This window comes from Passer domesticus, chromosome 2, assembly GCF_036417665.1.
Source record: "Passer domesticus isolate bPasDom1 chromosome 2, bPasDom1.hap1, whole genome shotgun sequence".
NCBI lineage: Eukaryota > Metazoa > Chordata > Aves > Passeriformes > Passeridae > Passer > Passer domesticus.
In genome coordinates, this window is record NC_087475.1 from 92,583,175 (window position 1) to 92,607,376 (window position 24,202).

The window sequence follows — 24,202 nt, forward strand, 5'->3', positions numbered from 1 at the left end:
ATTCCGAAAACCCGCCAAAACATCATCAAAACAAATCAAAACCAACCAAAAAATAAGAGGAACACGGCAACATATTGGCAAGCAAGAGACGGAGAACGCGGCACCTTCTAGGAGGCCAAGAAGGAAGCCGCACAACACCTGCACTGTGTCTGCAACTTTCAAACTGCTAGAAGCTAGTGGCTTGCCACTGGCCTGCCTCTTCAATTGCCATTAGCATTCCAATGGAAGCTATTCTTGGACAACTTTGCTCTGCTTGCTGCTAGTTCTGCCCCAGCCTACCATAGAGAACCTTGCTCTTGCCTTGAGGCTCTGAGATGCCAAGAACTTGTCAACTTCAAAGGGCGGGCCGGGCTACATCTACTCAGCTGCCACAGTTTCTCCTTGCTAGACCTAGTGGGAAAGCATTTTGCTGAGATGCAGAAGGCAAGAAACGCACAATACGGAGACGCGGAGCTGTCCCAAGTGCCGCAGCCAGGCGTCTTTCCGCAGAAGGAGCGCCCCCGAGCGCACCGCAACCGGCACCGTCATCTCTGCGCAAAGAGCCAAAATATTTTCAAACCCGCCAAAACTCATCCAAAAATATTTTCAAACCCGCCAAAATAGAAAACCAGACAGAAGTGATCAATACATTCGAAAAAACCTGACAAAACATGATCAAGCCCACCAAAGCTAATCCAAACACACCAAAAACTGGGCTAAACAGAATCAAAACAAATCAAAACAAATCCAAACCTTCTAAAAACCCGCCAAAATATTTCAAAACCCGTCAAAACTAATCAAAACCTTCCGAATACCCGCCAAAACATTCCAAATACCCGCCAAAAGATTTTAAAACCCGCCAAAATAAATCCAAACATTCCAAAACCTGCCAACACAATAAAAACAACTCAAGAGAATACAAAACATTCTAAAACCCAACCAAGACATTCCGAAAACCCGCCAAAACCTCATAAAAACAAATCAAAACCAACCAAAATATTCCAAAAACCCGCCAAAATGATTTAGACCCGCAAAACTCATCAAAACATTCTGAAAAGATACCAAAACATTAGAAAACCAGCCAGAACTGATCAAAACATTCAAAAAACTTGGCAAAACATCATAAAAACAAATCAAAACCAACCGAAACATTCCAAAAACCAGCCAAAATATTCCGAAATCTGGCCAAAACATCATAAAAACAAATCAAAACCAACCAAAACATTCCAAAAACCCGACAAAATAGTTTAGAACCCGCCAAAACTGATCAAAACATTCTGAAAAGATGCCAAAATACTATCAAACCAGTAAGAAGTGATCGAAACATTCAATAACTTGCCAAAACATCATCAAAACATATGAAAGCAAACCAAAACATTCCAAATACCCGCCAAAAGATTTTAAAACCCGCCAAAAGGAATCCAAACATTCCAAAACCTGCCAAGACAATATAAACAACACAAGAGAAAACAAAACATTCTGAAACACCACCAAAACATTCCGAAAACCCGCCAAAACATCATCAAAAATAAATCAAAACCAACCAAAAAATAAGAGGAACACGGCAACATATTGGCAAGCAAGAGACGGAGAACGCGGCACCTTCTAGGAGGCCAAGAAGGAAGCCGCACAACACCTGCACTGTGTCTGCAACTTTCAAACTGCTAGAAGCTAGTGGCTTGCCACTGGCCTGCCTCTTCAATTGCCATTAGCATTCCAATGGAAGCTATTCTTGGACAACTTTGCTCTGCTTGCTGCTAGTTCTGCCCCAGCCTACCATAGAGAACCTTGCTCTTGCCTTGAGGCTCTGAGATGCCAAGAACTTGTCAACTTCAAAGGGCAGGCCGGGCTACATCTACTCAGCTGCCACAGTTTCTCCTTGCTAGACCTAGTGGGAAAGCATTTTGCTGAGATGCAGAAGGCAAGAAACGCAGAATACGGAGACACGGAGCTGTCCCAAGTGCCGCTGCCAGGCGTCTTTCCGCAGAAGGAGCGCCCCGGAGTGCACCGCAACCGGCACCGTCATCTCTGCGCAAAGAGCCAAAATATTTTAAAACCCACCAAAACTAATCCAAAAATATTTTCAAACCCGCCAAAATAGAAAACCGGACGGAAGTCATCAATACATTCGAAAAAACCTGACAAAACATGATCAAGCCCACCAAAGCTAATCCAAACACACCAAAAACTGGGCTAAACAGAATCAAAACAAATCAAAACAAATCCAAACCTTCTAAAAACCCGCCAAAATATTTCAAAACCCGTCAAAACTAATCAAAACCTTCCGAATACCCGCCAAAACATTCCGAACACCCGCCAAAAGGAATCCAAACATTCCAAAACCTGCCAACACAATAAAAACAACTCAAGAGAATACAAAACATTCTAAAACCCAACCAAGACATTCCGAAAACCCGCCAAAACATCATAAAAACAAATCAAAACCAACCAAAATATTCCGAAAACCCGCCAAAATGATTTAGACCCACAAAACTCATCAAAACATTCCGAAAAGATGCCAAAACATTAGAAAACCAGCCTGAACTGATCAAAACATTCAAAAAACTTGGCAAAACATCATAAAAACAAATCAAAACCAACCGATACATTCCAAAAACCAGCCAAAATATTCCGAAATCTGGCCAAAACATCATAAAAACAAATCAAAACCAACCAAAACATTCCAAAAACCCGACAAAATAGTTTAGAACCCGCCAAAACTGATCAAAACATTCTGAAAAGATGCCAAAATACTATCAAACCAGTAAGAAGTGATCGAAACATTCAATAACTTGCCAAAACATCATCAAAACAAATGAAAGCAAACCAAAACATTCCAAATACCCGCCAAAAGGAATCCAAACATTCCAAAACCTGCCAAGACAATATAAACAACACAAGAGAAAACAAAACATTCTGAAACACCACCAAAACATTCCGAAAACCCGCCAAAACATCATCAAAACAAATCAAAACCAACCAAAAAATAAGAGGAACACGGCAACATATTGGCAAGCAAGAGACGGAGAACGCGGCACCTTCTAGGAGGCCAAGAAGGAAGCCGCACAACACCTGCACTGTGTCTGCAACTTTCAAACTGCTAGAAGCTAGTGGCTTGCCACTGGCCTGCCTCTTCAATTGCCATTAGCATTCCAATGGAAGCTATTCTTGGACAACTTTGCTCTGCTTGCTGCTAGTTCTGCCCCAGCCTACCATAGAGAACCTTGCTCTTGCCTTGAGGCTCTGAGATGCCAAGAACTTGTCAACTTCAAAGGGCGGGCCGGGCTACATCTACTCAGCTGCTACAGTTTCTCCTTGCTAGACCTAGTGGGAAAGCATTTTGCTGAGATGCAGAAGGCAAGAAACGCAGAATACGGAGACGCGGAGCTGTCCCAAGTGCCGCTGCCAGGCGTCTTTCCGCAGAAGGAGCGCCCCGGAGTGCACCGCGACCGGCACCGTCATCTCTGCGCAAAGAGCCAAAATATTTTCAAACCCGCCAAAACTAATCCAAAAATATTTTCAAAGCCGCCAAAATAGAAAACCAGACAGAAGTCATCAATACATTCGAAAAAACCGGACAAAACATGATCAAGCCCACCAAAGCTAATCCAAACACACCAAAAACTGGGCTAAACAGAATGAAAACAAATCAAAACAAATCCAAACCTTCTAAAAACCCGCCAAAATATTTCAAAACCCGTCAAAACTAATCAAAACCTTCCGAATACCCGCCAAAACATTCCGAACACCCGCCAAAAGGAATCCAAACATTCCAAAACCTGCCAACACAATAAAAACAACTCAAGAGAATACAAAACATTCTAAAACCCAACCAAGACATTCCGAAAACCCGCCAAAACATCATAAAAACAAATCAAAACCAACCAAAATATTCCGAAAACCCGCCAAAATGATTTAGACCCGCAAAACTCATCAAAACATTCTGAAAAGATGCCAAAACATTAGAAAACCAGCCTGAACTGATCAAAACATTCAAAAAACTTGGCAAAACATCATAAAAACAAATCAAAACCAACCGAAACATTCCAAAAACCAGCCAAAATATTCCGAAATCTGGCCAAAACATCATAAAAACAAATCAAAACCAACCAAAACATTCCAAAAACCCGACAAAATAGTTTAGAACCCGCCAAAACTGATCAAAACATTCTGAAAAGATGCCAAAATACTATCAAACCAGTAAGAAGTGATCGAAACATTCAATAACTTGCCAAAACATCATCAAAACAAATGAAAGCAAACCAAAACATTCCAAATACCCGCCAAAAGATTTTAAAACCCGCCAAAAGGAATCCAAACATTCCAAAACCTGCCAAGACAATATAAACAACACAAGAGAAAACAAAACATTCTGAAACACCACCAAAACATTCCGAAAACCCACCAAAACATCATCAAAACAAATCAAAACCAACCAAAAAATAAGAGGAACACGGCAACATATTGGCAAGCAAGAGACGGAGAACGCGGCACCTTCTAGGAGGCCAAGAAGGAAGCCGCACAACACCTGCACTGTGTCTGCAACTTTCAAACTGCTAGAAGCTAGTGGCTTGCCACTGGCCTGCCTCTTCAATTGCCATTAGCATTCCAATGGAAGCTATTCTTGGACAACTTTGCTCTGCTTGCTGCTAGTTCTGCCCCAGCCTACCATAGAGAACCTTGCTCTTGCCTTGAGGCTCTGAGATGCCAAGAACTTGTCAACTTCAAAGGGCGGGCCGGGCTACATCTACTCAGCTGCCACAGTTTCTCCTTGCTAGACCTAGTGGGAAAGCATTTTGCTGAGATGCAGAAGGCAAGAAACGCACAATACGGAGACGCGGAGCTGTCCCAAGTGCCGCTGCCAGGCGTCTTTCCGCAGAAGGATCGCCCCGGAGCGCACCGCAACCGGCACCGTCATCTCTGCGCAAAGAGCCAAAATATTTTAAAACCCGCCAAAACTAATCCAAAAATATTTTCAAACCCGCCAAAATAGAAAACCAGACAGAAGTGATCAATACATTCGAAAAAACCTGACAAAACATGATCAAGCCCACCAAAGCTAATCCAAACACACCAAAAACTGGGCTAAACAGAATCAAAACAAAGCAAAACAAATCCAAACCTTCTAAAAACCCGCCAAAATATTTCAAAACCCGTCAAAACTAATCAAAACCTTCCGAATACCCGCCAAAACATTCCAAATACCCGCCAAAAGATTTTAAAACCCGCCAAAATAAATCCAAACATTCCAAAACCTGCCAACACAATAAAAACAACTCAAGAGAATACAAAACATTCTAAAACCCAACCAAGACATTCCGAAAACCCGCCAAAACCTCATAAAAACAAATCAAAACCAACCAAAATATTCCGAAAACCCGCCAAAATGATTTAGACCCGCAAAACTCATCAAAACATTCTGAAAAGATACCAAAACATTAGAAAACCAGCCAGAACTGATCAAAACATTCAAAAAACTTGGCAAAACATCATAAAAACAAATCAAAACCAACCGAAACATTCCAAAAACCAGCCAAAATATTCCGAAATCTGGCCAAAACATCATAAAAACAAATCAAAACCAACCAAAACATTCCAAAAACCCGACAAAATAGTTTAGAACCCGCCAAAACTGATCAAAACATTCTGAAAAGATGCCAAAATACTATCAAACCAGTAAGAAGTGATCGAAACATTCAATAACTTGCCAAAACATCATCAAAACAAATGAAAGCAAACCAAAACATTCCAAATACCCACCAAAAGATTTTAAAACCCGCCAAAAGGAATCCAAACATTCCAAAACCTGCCAAGACAATATAAACAACACAAGAGAAAACAAAACATTCTAAAACACCACCAAAACATTCCGAAAACCCGCCAAAACATCATCAAAACAAATCAAAACCAACCAAAAAATAAGAGGAACACGGCAACATATTGGCAAGCAAGAGACGGAGAGCGCGGCATCTTCTAGGAGGCCAAGAAGGAAGCTGCACAACACCTGCACTGTGTCTGCAACTTTCAAACTGCTAGAAGCTAGTGGCTTGCCACTGGCTTGCCTCTTCAATTGCCATTAGCATTCCAATGGAAGCTATTCTTGGACAACTTTGCTCTGCTTGCTGCTAGTTCTGCCCCAGCCTACCATAGATAACCTTGCTCTTCCCTTGAGGCTCTGAGATGCCAAGAACTTGTCAACTTCAAAGGGCGGGCCGGGCTACATCTACTCAGCTGCCACAGTTTCTCCTTGCTAGACCTAGTGGGAAAGCATTCTGCTGAGATGCAGAAGGCAAGAAACGCAGAATACGGAGATGCGGAGCTGTCCCAAGTGCCGCTGCCAGGCGTCTTTCCGCAGAAGGAGCAGCCCCGAGCGCACCGCAACCAGCACCGTCATCTCTGCGCAAAGAGCCAAAATATTTTCAAACCCGCCAAAACTAATCCAAAAATATTTTCAAACCCGCCAAAATAGAAAACCAGACAGAGGTGATCAATACATTCGAAAAAACCTGACAAAACATGATCAAGCCCACCAGGCTAATCCAAACACACCAAAAACTGGGCTAAACAGAATCAAAACAAATCAAAACAAATCCAAACCTTCTAAAAACCCGCCAAAATATTTCAAAACCCGTCAAAACTAATCAAAACCTTCCGAATACCCGCCAAAACATTCCAAATACCCGCCAAAAGATTTTAAAACCCGCCAGAAAGTATCCAAACATTCCAAAACCTGCCAACACAATAAAAACAACTCAAGAGAATACAAAACATTCTAAAACCCAACCAAGACATTCCGAAAACCCGCCAAAACATCATAAAAACAAATCAAAACCAACCAAAATATTCCGAAAACCCGCCAAAATGATTTAGACCCGCAAAACTCATCAAAACATTCCGAAAAGATGCCAAAACATTAGAAAACCAGCCTGAACTGATCAAAACATTCAAAAAACTTGGCAAAACATCATAAAAACAAATCAAAACCAACCGAAACATTCCAAAAACCAGCCAAAATATTCCGAAATCTGGCCAAAACATCATAAAAACAAATCAAAACCAACCAAAACATTCCAAAAACCCGACAAAATAGTTTAGAACCCGCCAAAACTGATCAAAACATTCTGAAAAGATGCCAAAATACTATCAAACCAGTAAGAAGTGATCGAAACATTCAATAACTTGCCAAAACATCATCAAAACAAATGAAAGCAAACCAAAACATTCCAAATACCCGCCAAAAGATTTTAAAACCCGCCAAAAGGAATCCAAACATTCCAAAACCTGCCAAGACAATATAAACAACACAAGAGAAAACAAAACATTCTGAAACACCACCAAAACATTCCGAAAACCCGCCAAAACATCATCAAAACAAATCAAAACCAACCAAAAAATAAGAGGAACACGGCAACATATTGGCAAGCAAGAGACGGAGAACGCGGCACCTTCTAGGAGGCCAAGAAGGAAGCCGCACAACACCTGCACTGTGTCTGCAACTTTCAAACTGCTAGAAGCTAGTGGCTTGCCACTGGCCTGCCTCTTCAATTGCCATTAGCATTCCAATGGAAGCTATTCTTGGACAACTTTGCTCTGCTTGCTGCTAGTTCTGCCCCAGCCTACCATAGAGAACCTTGCTCTTGCCTTGAGGCTCTGAGATGCCAAGAACTTGTCAACTTCAAAGGGCGGGCCGGGCTACATCTACTCAGCTGCCACAGTTTCTCCTTGCTAGACCTAGTGGGAAAGCATTTTGCTGAGATGCAGAAGGCAAGAAACGCACAATACGGAGACGCGGAGCTGTCCCAAGTGCCGCTGCCAGGCGTCTTTCCGCAGAAGGATCGCCCCGGAGCGCACCGCAACCGGCACCGTCATCTCTGCGCAAAGAGCCAAAATATTTTAAAACCCGCCAAAACTAATCCAAAAATATTTTCAAACCCGCCAAAATAGAAAACCAGACAGAAGTGATCAATACATTCGAAAAAACCTGACAAAACATGATCAAGCCCACCAAAGCTAATCCAAACACACCAAAAACTGGGCTAAACAGAATCAAAACAAAGCAAAACAAATCCAAACCTTCTAAAAACCCGCCAAAATATTTCAAAACCCGTCAAAACTAATCAAAACCTTCCGAATACCCGCCAAAACATTCCAAATACCCGCCAAAAGATTTTAAAACCCGCCAAAATAAATCCAAACATTCCAAAACCTGCCAACACAATAAAAACAACTCAAGAGAATACAAAACATTCTAAAACCCAACCAAGACATTCCGAAAACCCGCCAAAACCTCATAAAAACAAATCAAAACCAACCAAAATATTCCAAAAACCCGCCAAAATGATTTAGACCCGCAAAACTCATCAAAACATTCTGAAAAGATACCAAAACATTAGAAAACCAGCCAGAACTGATCAAAACATTCAAAAAACTTGGCAAAACATCATAAAAACAAATCAAAACCAACCGAAACATTCCAAAAACCAGCCAAAATATTCCGAAATCTGGCCAAAACATCATAAAAACAAATCAAAACCAACCAAAACATTCCAAAAACCCGACAAAATAGTTTAGAACCCGCCAAAACTGATCAAAACATTCTGAAAAGATGCCAAAATACTATCAAACCAGTAAGAAGTGATCGAAACATTCAATAACTTGCCAAAACATCATCAAAACATATGAAAGCAAACCAAAACATTCCAAATACCCGCCAAAAGATTTTAAAACCCGCCAAAAGGAATCCAAACATTCCAAAACCTGCCAAGACAATATAAACAACACAAGAGAAAACAAAACATTCTGAAACACCACCAAAACATTCCGAAAACCCGCCAAAACATCATCAAAAATAAATCAAAACCAACCAAAAAATAAGAGGAACACGGCAACATATTGGCAAGCAAGAGACGGAGAACGCGGCACCTTCTAGGAGGCCAAGAAGGAAGCCGCACAACACCTGCACTGTGTCTGCAACTTTCAAACTGCTAGAAGCTAGTGGCTTGCCACTGGCCTGCCTCTTCAATTGCCATTAGCATTCCAATGGAAGCTATTCTTGGACAACTTTGCTCTGCTTGCTGCTAGTTCTGCCCCAGCCTACCATAGAGAACCTTGCTCTTGCCTTGAGGCTCTGAGATGCCAAGAACTTGTCAACTTCAAAGGGCAGGCCGGGCTACATCTACTCAGCTGCCACAGTTTCTCCTTGCTAGACCTAGTGGGAAAGCATTTTGCTGAGATGCAGAAGGCAAGAAACGCAGAATACGGAGACACGGAGCTGTCCCAAGTGCCGCTGCCAGGCGTCTTTCCGCAGAAGGAGCGCCCCGGAGTGCACCGCAACCGGCACCGTCATCTCTGCGCAAAGAGCCAAAATATTTTCAAACCCGCCAAAACTAATCCAAAAATATTTTCAAACCCGCCAAAATAGAAAACCGGACGGAAGTCATCAATACATTCGAAAAAACCTGACAAAACATGATCAAGCCCACCAAAGCTAATCCAAACACACCAAAAACTGGGCTAAACAGAATCAAAACAAATCAAAAGAAATCCAAACCTTCTAAAAACCCGCCAAAATATTTCAAAACCCGTCAAAACTAATCAAAACCTTCCGAATACCCGCCAAAACATTCCAAATACCCGCCAAAAGATTTTAAAACCCGCCAAAATAAATCCAAACATTCCAAAACCTGCCAACACAATAAAAACAACTCAAGAGAATACAAAACATTCTAAAACCCAACCAAGACATTCCGAAAACCCGCCAAAACATCATAAAAACAAATCAAAACCAACCAAAATATTCCGAAAACCCGCCAAAATGATTTAGACCCACAAAACTCATCAAAACATTCCGAAAAGATGCCAAAACATTAGAAAACCAGCCTGAACTGATCAAAACATTCAAAAAACTTGGCAAAACATCATAAAAACAAATCAAAACCAACCGAAACATTCCAAAAACCAGCCAAAATATTCCGAAATCTGGCCAAAACATCATAAAAACAAATCAAAACCAACCAAAACATTCAAAAAACCTGACAAAATAGTTTAGAACCCGCCAAAACTGATCAAAACATTCTGAAAAGATGCCAAAATACTATCAAACCAGTAAGAAGTGATCGAAACATTCAATAACTTGCCAAAACATAATCAAAACAAATGAAAGCAAACCAAAACATTCCAAATACCCGCCAAAAGATTTTAAAACCCGCCAAAAGGAATCCAAACATTCCAAAACCTGCCAAGACAATATAAACAACACAAGAGAAAACAAAACATTCTGAAACACCACCAAAACATTCCGAAAACCCGCCAAAACATCATCAAAACAAATCAAAACCAACCAAAAAATAAGAGGAACACGGCAACATATTGGCAAGCAAGAGACGGAGAACGCGGCACCTTCTAGGAGGCCAAGAAGGAAGCCGCACAACACCTGCACTGTGTCTGCAACTTTCAAACTGCTAGAAGCTAGTGGCTTGCCACTGGCCTGCCTCTTCAATTGCCATTAGCATTCCAATGGAAGCTATTCTTGGACAACTTTGCTCTGCTTGCTGCTAGTTCTGCCCCAGCCTACCATAGAGAACCTTGCTCTTGCCTTGAGGCTCTGAGATGCCAAGAACTTGTCAATTTCAAAGGGCGGGCCGGGCTACATCTACTCAGCTGCCACAGTTTCTCCTTGCTAGACCTAGTGGGAAAGCATTTTGCTGAGATGCAGAAGGCAAGAAACGCAGAATACGGAGACGCGGAGCTGTCCCAAGTGCCGCTGCCAGGCGTCTTTCCGCAGAAGGAGCGCCCCGGAGCGCACCGCAACCGGCACAGTCATCTCTGCGCAAAGAGCCAAAATATTTTAAAACCCGCCAAAACTAATCCAAAAATATTTTCAAACCCGCCAAAATAGAAAACCAGACAGAAGTCATCAATACATTCGAAAAAACCTGACAAAACATGATCAAGCCCACCAAAGCTAATCCAAACACACCAAAAACTGGGCTAAACAGAATCAAAACAAATCAAAACAAATCCAAACCTTCTAAAAACCCGCCAAAATATTTCAAAACCCGTCAAAACTAATCAAAACCTTCCGAATACCCGCCAAAACATTCCAAATACCCGCCAAAAGATTTTAAAACCCGCCAAAATGAATCCAAACATTCCAAAACCTGCCAACACAATAAAAACAACTCAAGAGAATACAAAACATTCTAAAACCCAACCAAAACATTCCGAAAACCCGCCAAAACATCATAAAAACAAATCAAAACCAACCAAAATATTCCGAAAACCCGCCAAAATGATTTAGACCCGCAAAACTCATCAAAACATTCTGAAAAGATGCCAAAACATTAGAAAACCAGCCTGAACTGATCAAAACATTCAAAAAACTTGGCAAAACATCATAAAAACAAATCAAAACCAACCGAAACATTCCAAAAACCAGCCAAAATATTCCGAAATCTGGCCAAAACATCATAAAAACAAATCAAAACCAACCAAAACATTCCAAAAACCCGACAAAATAGTTTAGAACCCGCCAAAACTGATCAAAACATTCTGAAAAGTTGCCAAAATACTATCAAACCAGTAAGAAGTGATCGAAACATTCAATAACTTGCCAAAACATCATCAAAACAAATGAAAGCAAACCAAACCATTCCAAATACCCGCCAAAAGATTTTAAAACCCGCCAAAAGGAATCCAAACATTCCAAAACCTGCCAAGACAATATAAACAACACAAGAGAAAACAAAACATTCTGAAACACCACCAAAACATTCCGAAAACCCGCCAAAACATCATCAAAACAAATCAAAACCAACCAAAAAATAAGAGGAACACGGCAACATATTGGCAAGCAAGAGACGGAGAGTGCGGCACCTTCTAGGAGGCCAAGAAGGAAGCCGCACAACACCTGCACTGTGTCTGCAACTTTCAAACTGCTAGAAGCTAGTGGCTTGCCACTGGCCTGCCTCTTCAATTGCCATTAGCATTCCAATGGAAGCTATTCTTGGACAACTTTGCTCTGCTTGCTGCTAGTTCTGCCCCAGCCTACCATAGAGAACCTTGCTCTTGCCTTGAGGCTCTGAGATGCCAAGAACTTGTCAATTTCAAAGGGCAGGCCGGGCTACATCTACTCAGCTGCCACAGTTTCTCCTTGCTAGACCTAGTGGGAAAGCATTTTGCTGAGATGCAGAAGGCAAGAAACGCAGAATACGGAGATGCGGAGCTGTCCCAAGTGCCGCTGCCAGGCGTCTTTCCGCAGAAGGAGCGCCCCCGAGCGCACCGCAACCAGCACCGTCATCTCTGCGCAAAGAGCCAAAATATTTTAAAACCCGCCAAAACTAATCCAAAAATATTTTCAAACCCGCCAAAATAGAAAACCAGACAGAGGTGATCAATACATTCGAAAAAACCTGACAAAACATGATCAAGCCCACCAAAGCTAATCCAAACACACCAAAAACTGGGCTAAACAGAATCAAAACAAATCAAAACAAATCGAAACCTTCTAAAAACCCGCCAAAATATTTCAAAACCCGTCAAAACTAATCAAAACCTTCCGAATACCCGCCAAAACATTCCAAATACCCGCCAAAAGATTTTAAAACCCGCCAGAAAGTATCCAAACATTCCAAAACCTGCCAACACAATAAAAACAACTCAAGAGAATACAAAACATTCTAAAACCCAACCAAGACATTCCGAAAACCCGCCAAAACATCATAAAAACAAATCAAAACCAACCAAAATATTCCGAAAACCCGCCAAAATGATTTAGACCCGCAAAACTCATCAAAACATTCTGAAAAGATGCCAAAACATTAGAAAACCAGCCTGAACTGATCAAAACATTCAAAACACTTGGCAAAACATCATAAAAACGAATCAAAACCAACCGAAACATTCCAAAAACCAGCCAAAATATTCCGAAATCTGGCCAAAACATCATAAAAACAAATCAAAACCAACCGAAACATTCCAAAAACCCGACAAAATAGTTTAGAACCCGCCAAAACTGATCAAAACATTCTGAAAAGATGCCAAAATACTATCAAACCAGTAAGAAGTGATCGAAACATTCAATAACTTGCCAAAACATCATCAAAACAAATGAAAGCAAACCAAAACATTCCAAATACCCGCCAAAAGATTTTAAAACCCGCCAAAAGGAATCCAAACATTCCAAAACCTGCCAAGACAATATAAACAACACAAGAGAAAACAAAACATTCTGAAACACCACCAAAACATTCTGAAAACCCGCCAAAACATCATCAAAAATAAATCAAAACCAACCAAAAAATAAGAGGAACACGGCAACATATTGGCAAGCAAGAGACGGAGAACGCGGCACCTTCTAGGAGGCCAAGAAGGAAGCCGCACAACACCTGCACTGTGTCTGCAACTTTCAAACTGCTAGAAGCTAGTGGCTTGCCACTGGCCTGCCTCTTCAATTGCCATTAGCATTCCAATGGAAGCTATTCTTGGACAACTTTGCTCTGCTTGCTGCTAGTTCTGCCCCAGCCTACCATAGAGAACCTTGCTCTTCCCTTGAGGCTCTGAGATGCCAAGAACTTGTCAACTTCAAAGGGCGGGCCGGGCTACATCTACTCAGCTGCCACAGTTTCTCCTTGCTAGACCTAGTGGGAAAGCATTTTGCTGAGATGCAGAAGGCAAGAAACGCACAATACGGAGACGCGGAGCTGTCCCAAGTGCCGCTGCCAGGCGTCTTTCCGCAGAAGGAGCGCCCCGGAGCGCACCGCAACCGGCACCGTCATCTCTGCGCAAAGAGCCAAAATATTTTAAAACCCGCCAAAACTAATCCAAAAATATTTTCAAACCCGCCAAAATAGAAAACCAGACAGAAGTCATCAATACATTCGAAAAAACCTGACAAAACATGATCAAGCCCACCAAAGCTAATCCAAACACACCAAAAACTGGGCTAAACAGAATCAAAACAAATCAAAACAAATCCAAACCTTCTAAAAACCCGCCAAAATATTTCAAAACCCGTCAAAACTAATCAAAACATTCCGAATACCCGCCAAAACATTCCAAATACCCGCCAAAAGATTTTAAAACCCGCCAGAAAGTATCCAAACATTCCAAAACCTGCCAACACAATAAAAACAACTCAAGAGAATACAAAACATTCTAAAACCCAACCAAGACATTCCGAAAACCCGCCAAAACATCATAAAAACAAATCAAAACCAACCAAAATATTCCAAAAACCCGCCAAAATGATTTAGACCCGCAAAACTCATCAAAACATTCTGAAAAGATGCCAAAACATTAGAAAACCAGCCTGAACTGATCAAAACATTCAAAAAACTTGGCAAAACATCATAAAAACGAATCAAAACCAACCGAAACATTCCAAAAACCAGCCAAAATATTCCGAAATCTGGCCAAAACATCATAAAAACAAATCAAAACCAACCAAAACATTCCAAAAACCTGACAAAATAGTTTAGAACCCGCCAAAACTGATCAAAACATTCTGAAAAGATGCCAAAATACTAGAAAACCAGTAAGAAGTGATCGAAACATTCAATAACTTGCCAAAACATCATCAAAACAAATGAAAGCAAACCAAAACATTCCAAATACCCGCCAAAAGATTTTAAAACCCGCCAAAAGGAATCCAAACATTCCAAAACCTGCCAAGACAATATAAACAACACAAGAGAAAACAAAACATTCTGAAACACCACCAAAACATTCCGAAAACCCGCCAAAACATCATCAAAACAAATCAAAACCAACCAAAAAATAAGAGGAACACGGCAACATATTGGCAAGCAAGAGACGGAGAACGAGGCACCTTCTAGGAGGCCAAGAAGGAAGCCGCACAACACCTGCACTGTGTCTGCAACTTTCAAACTGCTAGAAGCTAGTGGCTTGCCACTGGCTTGCCTCTTCAATTGCCATTAGCATTCCAATGGAAGCTATTCTTGGACAACTTTGCTCTGCTTGCTGCTAGTTCTGCCCCAGCCTACCATAGATAACCTTGCTCTTCCCTTGAGGCTCTGAGATGCCAAGAACTTGTCAACTTCAAAGGGCGGGCCGGGCTACATCTACTCAGCTGCCACAGTTTCTCCTTGCTAGACCTAGTGGGAAAGCATTTTGCTGAGATGCAGAAGGCAAGAAACGCAGAATACGGAGACGCGGAGCTGTCCCAAGTGCCGCTGCCAGGCGTCTTTCCGCAGAAGGAGCGCCCCCGAGCGCACCGCAACCAGCACCGTCATCTCTGCGCAAAGAGCCAAAATATTTTCAAACCCGCCAAAACTAATCCAAAAATATTTTCAAACCCGCCAAAATAGAAAACCGGACGGAAGTCATCAATACATTCGAAAAAACCTGACAAAACATGATCAAGCCCACCAAAGCTAATCCAAACACACCAAAAACTGGGCTAAACAGAATCAAAACAAATCAAAAGAAATCCAAACCTTCTAAAAACCCGCCAAAATATTTCAAAACCCGTCAAAACTAATCAAAACCTTCCGAATACCCGCCAAAACATTCCAAATACCCGCCAAAAGATTTTAAAACCCTCCAAAATAAATCCAAACATTCCAAAACCTGCCAACACAATAAAAACAACTCAAGAGAATACAAAACATTCTAAAACCCAACCAAGACATTCCGAAAACCCGCCAAAACCTCATAAAAACAAATCAAAACCAACCAAAATATTCCAAAAACCCGCCAAAATGATTTAGACCCGCAAAACTCATCAAAACATTCTGAAAAGATACCAAAACATTAGAAAACCAGCCAGAACTGATCAAAACATTCAAAAAACTTGGCAAAACATCATAAAAACAAATCAAAACCAACCGAAACATTCCAAAAACCAGCCAAAATATTCCGAAATCTGGCCAAAACATCATAAAAACAAATCAAAACCAACCAAAACATTCCAAAAACCCGACAAAATAGTTTAGAACCCGCCAAAACTGATCAAAACATTCTGAAAAGATGCCAAAATACTATCAAACCAGTAAGAAGTGATCGAAACATTCAATAACTTGCCAAAACATCATCAAAACATATGAAAGCAAACCAAAACATTCCAAATACCCGCCAAAAGATTTTAAAACCCGCCAAAAGGAATCCAAACATTCCAAAACCTGCCAAGACAATATAAACAACACAAGAGAAAACAAAACATTCTGAAACACCACCAAAACATTCCGAAAACCCGCCAAAACATCATCAAAAATAAATCAAAACCAACCAAAAAATAAGAGGAACACGGCAACATATTGGCAAGCAAGAGACGGAGAACGCGGCACCTTCTAGGAGGCCAAGAAGGAAGCCGCACAACACCTGCACTGTGTCTGCAACTTTCAAACTGCTAGAAGCTAGTGGCTTGCCACTGGCCTGCCTCTTCAATTGCCATTAGCATTCCAATGGAAGCTATTCTTGGACAACTTTGCTCTGCTTGCTGCTAGTTCTGCCCCAGCCTACCATAGAGAACCTTGCTCTTGCCTTGAGGCTCTGAGATGCCAAGAACTTGTCAATTTCAAAGGGCGGGCCGGGCTACATCTACTCAGCTGCCACAGTTTCTCCTTGCTAGACCTAGTGGGAAAGCATTTTGCTGAGATGCAGAAGGCAAGAAACGCACAATACGGAGACGCGGAGCTGTCCCAAGTGCCGCTGCCAGGCGTCTTTCCGCAGAAGGAGCGCCCCGGAGCGCACCGCAACCGGCACAGTCATCTCTGCGCAAAGAGCCAAAATATTTTCAAACCCGCCAAAACTCATCCAAAAATATTTTCAAACCCGCCAAAATAGAAAACCAGACAGAAGTCATCAATACATTCGAAAAAACCTGACAAAACATGATCAAGCCCACCAAAGCTAATCCAAACACACCAAAAACTGGGCTAAACAGAATCAAAACAAATCAAAACAAATCCAAACCTTCTAAAAACCCACCAAAATATTTCAAAACCCGTCAAAACTAATCAAAACCTTCCGAATACCCGCCAAAACATTCCAAATACCCGCCAAAAGATTTTAAAACCCGCCAAAATGAATCCAAACATTCCAAAACCTGCCAACACAATAAAAACAACTCAAGAGAATACAAAACATTCTAAAACCCAACCAAAACATTCCGAAAACCCGCCAAAACATCATAAAAACAAATCAAAACCAACCAAAATATTCCGAAAACCCGCCAAAATGATTTAGACCCGCAAAACTCATCAAAACATTCTGAAAAGATGCCAAAACATTAGAAAACCAGCCTGAACTGATCAAAACATTCAAAAAACTTGGCAAAACATCATAAAAACAAATCAAAACCAACCGAAACATTCCAAAAACCAGCCAAAATATTCCGAAATCTGGCCAAAACATCATAAAAACAAATCAAAACCAACCAAAACATTCCAAAAACCCGACAAAATAGTTTAGAACCCGCCAAAACTGATCAAAACATTCTGAAAAGTTGCCAAAATACTATCAAACCAGTAAGAAGTGATCGAAACATTCAATAACTTGCCAAAACATCATCAAAACAAATGAAAGCAAACCAAACCATTCCAAATACCCGCCAAAAGATTTTAAAACCCGCCAAAAGGAATCCAAACATTCCAAAACCTGCCAAGACAATATAAACAACACAAGAGAAAACAAAACATTCTGAAACACCACCAAAACATTCCGAAAACCCGCCAAAACATCATCAAAACAAATCAAAACCAACCAAAAAATAAGAGGAACACGGCAACATATTGGCAAGCAAGAGACGGAGAGTGCGGCACCTTCTAGGAGGCCAAGAAGGAAGCCGCACAACACCTGCACTGTGTCTGCAACTTTCAAACTGCTAGAAGCTAGTGGCTTGCCACTGGCCTGCCTCTTCAATTGCCATTAGCATTCCAATGGAAGCTATTCTTGGACAACTTTGCTCTGCTTGCTGCTAGTTCTGCCCCAGCCTACCATAGAGAACCTTGCTCTTGCCTTGAGGCTCTGAGATGCCAAGAACTTGTCAACTTCAAAGGGCAGGCCGGGCTACATCTACTCAGCTGCCACAGTTTCTCCTTGCTAGACCTAGTGGGAAAGCATTTTGCTGAGATGCAGAAGGCAAGAAACGCAGAATACGGAGATGCGGAGCTGTCCCAAGTGCCGCTGCCAGGCGTTTTCCGCAGAAGGAGCGCCCCCGAGCGCACCGCAACCAGCACCGTCATCTCTGCGCAAAGAGCCAAAATATTTTAAAACCCGCCAAAACTAATCCAAAAATATTTTCAAACCCGCCAAAATAGAAAACCAGACAGAGGTGATCAATACATTCGAAAAAACCTGACAAAACATGATCAAGCCCACCAAAGCTAATCCAAACACACCAAAAACTGGGCTAAACAGAATCAAAACAAATCAAAACAAATCGAAACCTTCTAAAAACCCGCCAAAATATTTCAAAACCCGTCAAAACTAATCAAAACCTTCCGAATACCCGCCAAAACATTCCAAATACCCGCCAAAAGATTTTAAAACCCGCCAGAAAGTATCCAAACATTCCAAAACCTGCCAACACAATAAAAACAACTCAAGAGAATACAAAACATTCTAAAACCCAACCAAGACATTCCGAAAACCCGCCAAAACATCATAAAAACAAATCAAAACCAACCAAAATATTCCGAAAACCCGCCAAAATGATTTAGACCCGCAAAACTCATCAAAACATTCTGAAAAGATGCCAAAACATTAGAAAACCAGCCTGAACTGATCAAAACATTCAAAACACTTGGCAAAACATCATAAAAACGAATCAAAACCAACCGAAACATTCCAAAAACCAGCCAAAATATTCCGAAATCTGGCCAAAACATCATAAAAACAAATCAAAACCAACCGAAACATTCCAAAAACCTGACAAAATAGTTTAGAACCCGCCAAAACTGATCAAAACATTCTGAAAAGATGCCAAAATACTATCAAACCAGTAAGAAGTGATCGAAACATTCAATAACTTGCCAAAACATAATCAAAACAAATGAAAGCAAACCAAAACATTCCAAATACCCGCCAAAAGATTTTAAAACCCGCCAAAAGGAATCCAAACATTCCAAAACCTGCCAAGACAATATAAACAACACAAGAGAAAACAAAACATTCTGAAACACCACCAAAACATTCTGAAAACCCGCCAAAACATCATCAAAAATAAATCAAAACCAACCAAAAAATAAGAGGAACACGGCAACATATTGGCAAGCAAGAGACGGAGAACGCGGCACCTTCTAGGAGGCCAAGAAGGAAGCCGCACAACACCTGCACTGTGTCTGCAACTTTCAAACTGCTAGAAGCTAGTGGCTTGCCACTGGCCTGCCTCTTCAATTGCCATTAGCATTCCAATGGAAGCTATTCTTGGACAACTTTGCTCTGCTTGCTGCTAGTTCTGCCCCAGCCTACCATAGAGAACCTTGCTCTTCCCTTGAGGCTCTGAGATGCCAAGAACTTGTCAACTTCAAAGGGCGGGCCGGGCTACATCTACTCAGCTGCCACAGTTTCTCCTTGCTAGACCTAGTGGGAAAGCATTTTGCTGAGATGCAGAAGGCAAGAAACGCACAATACGGAGACGCGGAGCTGTCCCAAGTGCCGCTGCCAGGCGTCTTTCCGCAGAAGGAGCGCCCCGGAGTGCACCGCAACCGGCACCGTCATCTCTGCGCAAAGAGCCAAAATATTTTAAAACCCGCCAAAACTAATCCAAAAATATTTTCAAACCCGCCAAAATAGAAAACCAGACAGAAGTCATCAATACATTCGAAAAAACCTGACAAAACATGATCAAGCCCACCAAAGCTAATCCAAACACACCAAAAACTGGGCTAAACAGAATCAAAACAAATCAAAACAAATCCAAACCTTCTAAAAACCCGCCAAAATATTTCAAAACCCGTCAAAACTAATCAAAACCTTCCGAATACCCGCCAAAACATTCCAAATACCCGCCAAAAGATTTTAAAACCCGCCAAAATAAATCCAAACATTCCAAAACCTGCCAACACAATAAAAACAACTCAAGAGAATACAAAACATTCTAAAACCCAACCAAGACATTCCGAAAACCCGCCAAAACCTCATAAAAACAAATCAAAACCAACCAAAATATTCCAAAAACCCGCCAAAATGATTTAGACCCGCAAAACTCATCAAAACATTCTGAAAAGATACCAAAACATTAGAAAACCAGCCAGAACTGATCAAAACATTCAAAAAACTTGGCAAAACATCATAAAAACAAATCAAAACCAACCGAAACATTCCAAAAACCAGCCAAAATATTCCGAAATCTGGCCAAAACATCATAAAAACAAATCAAAACCAACCAAAACATTCCAAAAACCCGACAAAATAGTTTAGAACCCGCCAAAACTGATCAAAACATTCTGAAAAGATGCCAAAATACTATCAAACCAGTAAGAAGTGATCGAAACATTCAATAACTTGCCAAAACATCATCAAAACAAATGAAAGCAAACCAAAACATTCCAAATACCCGCCAAAAGATTTTAAAACCCGCCAAAAGGAATCCAAACATTCCAAAACCTGCCAAGACAATATAAACAACACAAGAGAAAACAAAACATTCTGAAACACCACCAAAACATTCCGAAAACCCACCAAAACATCATCAAAACAAATCAAAACCAACCAAAAAATAAGAGGAACACGGCAACATATTGGCAAGCAAGAGACGGAGAACGCGGCACCTTCTAGGAGGCCAAGAAGGAAGCCGCACAACACCTGCACTGTGTCTGCAACTTTCAAACTGCTAGAAGCTAGTGGCTTGCCACTGGCCTGCCTCTTCAATTGCCATTAGCATTCCAATGGAAGCTATTCTTGGACAACTTTGCTCTGCTTGCTGCTAGTTCTGCCCCAGCCTACCATAGAGAACCTTGCTCTTGCCTTGAGGCTCTGAGATGCCAAGAACTTGTCAACTTCAAAGGGCGGGCCGGGCTACATCTACTCAGCTGCCACAGTTTCTCCTTGCTAGACCTAGTGGGAAAGCATTTTGCTGAGATGCAGAAGGCAAGAAACGCACAATACGGAGACGCGGAGCTGTCCCAAGTGCCGCTGCCAGGCGTCTTTCCGCAGAAGGAGCGCCCCGGAGTGCACCGCGACCGGCACCGTCATCTCTGCGCAAAGAGCCAAAATATTTTCAAACCCGCCAAAACTAATCCAAAAATATTTTCAAAGCCGCCAAAATAGAAAACCAGACAGAAGTCATCAATACATTCGAAAAAACCGGACAAAACATGATCAAGCCCACCAAAGCTAATCCAAACACACCAAAAACTGGGCTAAACAGAATCAAAACAAATCAAAACAAATCCAAACCTTCTAAAAACCCGCCAAAATATTTCAAAACCCGTCAAAACTAATCAAAACCTTCCGAATACCCGCCAAAACATTCCGAACACCCGCCAAAAGGAATCCAAACATTCCAAAACCTGCCAACACAATAAAAACAACTCAAGAGAATACAAAACATTCTAAAACCCAACCAAGACATTCCGAAAACCCGCCAAAACATCATAAAAACAAATCAAAACCAACCAAAATATTCCGAAAACCCGCCAAAATGATTTAGACCCACAAAACTCATCAAAACATTCCGAAAAGATGCCAAAACATTAGAAAACCAGCCTGAACTGATCAAAACATTCAAAAAACTTGGCAAAACATCATAAAAACAAATCAAAACCAACCGAAACATTCCAAAAACCAGCCAAAATATTCCGAAATCTGGCCAAAACATCATAAAAACAAATCAAAACCAACCAAAACATTCCAAAAACCCGACAAAATAGTTTAGAACCCGCCAAAACTGATCAAAACATTCTGAAAAGATGCCAAAATACTATCAAACCAGTAAGAAGTGATCGAAACATTCAATAACTTGCCAAAACATCATCAAAACAAATGAAAGCAAACCAAAACATTCCAAATACCCGCCAAAAGATTTTAAAACCCGCCAAAAGGAATCCAAACATTCCAAAACCTGCCAAGACAATATAAACAACACAAGAGAAAACAAAACATTCTGAAACACCACCAAAACATTCCGAAAACCCACCAAAACATCATCAAAACAAATCAAAACCAACCAAAAAATAAGAGGAACACGGCAACATATTGGCAAGCAAGAGACGGAGAACGCGGCACCTTCTAGGAGGCCAAGAAGGAAGCCGCACAACACCTGCACTGTGTCTGCAACTTTCAAACTGCTAGAAGCTAGTGGCTTGCCACTGGCCTGCCTCTTCAATTGCCATTAGCATTCCAATGGAAGCTATTCTTGGACAACTTTGCTCTGCTTGCTGCTAGTTCTGCCCCAGCCTACCATAGAGAACCTTGCTCTTGCCTTGAGGCTCTGAGATGCCAAGAACTTGTCAACTTCAAAGGGCGGGCCGGGCTACATCTACTCAGCTGCCACAGTTTCTCCTTGCTAGACCTAGTGGGAAAGCATTTTGCTGAGATGCAGAAGGCAAGAAACGCACAATACGGAGACGCGGAGCTGTCCCAAGTGCCGCTGCCAGGCGTCTTTCCGCAGAAGGAGCGCCCCCGAGCGCACCGCAACCGGCACCGTCATCTCTGCGCAAAGAGCCAAAATATTTTAAAACCCGCCAAAACTCATCCAAAAATATTTTCAAACCCGCCAAAATAGAAAACCAGACAGAGGTGATCAATACATTCGAAAAAACCTGACAAAACATGATCAAGCCCACCAAAGCTAATCCAAACACACCAAAAACTGGGCTAAACAGAATCAAAACAAATCAAAACAAATCGAAGTCTTCTAAAAACCCGCCAAAATATTTCAAAACCCGTCAAAACTAATCAAAACCTTCCGAATACCCGCCAAAACATTCCAAATACCCGCCAAAAGATTTTAAAACCCGCCAAAAAGTATCCAAACATTCCAAAACCTGCCAACACAATAAAAACAACTCAAGAGAATACAAAACATTCTAAAACCCAACCAAGACATTCCGAAAACCCGCCAAAACATCATAAAAACAAATCAAAACCAACCAAAATATTCCGAAAACCCGCCAAAATGATTTAGACCCGCAAAACTCATCAAAACATTCTGAAAAGATGCCAAAACATTAGAAAACCAGCCTGAACTGATCAAAACATTCAAAAAACTTGGCAAAACATCATAAAAACAAATCAAAACCAACCGAAACATTCCAAAAACCAGCCAAAATATTCCGAAATCTGGCCAAAACATCATAAAAACAAATCAAAACCAACCAAAACATTCCAAAAACCCGACAAAATAGTTTAGAACCCGCCAAAACTGATCAAAACATTCTGAAAAGATGCCAAAATACTAGAAAACCAGTAAGAAGTGATCGAAACATTCAATAACTTGCCAAAACATCATCAAAACAAATGAAAGCAAACCAAAACATTCCAAATACCCGCCAAAAGATTTTAAAACCCGCCAAAAGGAATCCAAACATTCCAAAACCTGCCAAGACAATATAAACAACACAAGAGAAAACAAAACATTCTGAAACACCACCAAAACATTCCGAAAACCCGCCAAAACATCATCAAAACAAATCAAAACCAACCAAAAAATAAGAGGAACACGGCAACATATTGGCAAGCAAGAGACGGAGAACGCGGCACCTTCTAGGAGGCCAAGAAGGAAGCCGCACAACACCTGCACTGTGTCTGCAACTTTCAAACTGCTAGAAGCTAGTGGCTTGCCACTGGCCTGCCTCTTCAATTGCCATTAGCATTCCAATGGAAGCTATTCTTGGACAACTTTGCTCTGCTTGCTGCTAGTTCTGCCCCAGCCTACCATAGATAACCTTGCTCTTGCCTTGAGGCTCTGAGATGCCAAGAACTTGTCAATTTCAAAGGGCGGGCCGGGCTACATCTACTCAGCTGCCACAGTTTCTCCTTGCTAGACCTAGTGGGAAAGCATTTTGCTGAGATGCAGAAGGCAAGAAACGCACAATACGGAGACGCGGAGCTGTCCCAAGTGCCGCTGCCAGGCGTCTTTCCGCAGAAGGAGCGCCCCGGAGCGCACCGCAACCGGCACAGTCATCTCTGCGCAAAGAGCCAAAATATTTTAAAACCCGCCAAAACTAATCCAAAAATATTTTCAAACCCGCCAAAATAGAAAACCAGACAGAAGTCATCAATACATTCGAAAAAACCTGACAAAACATGATCAAGCCCA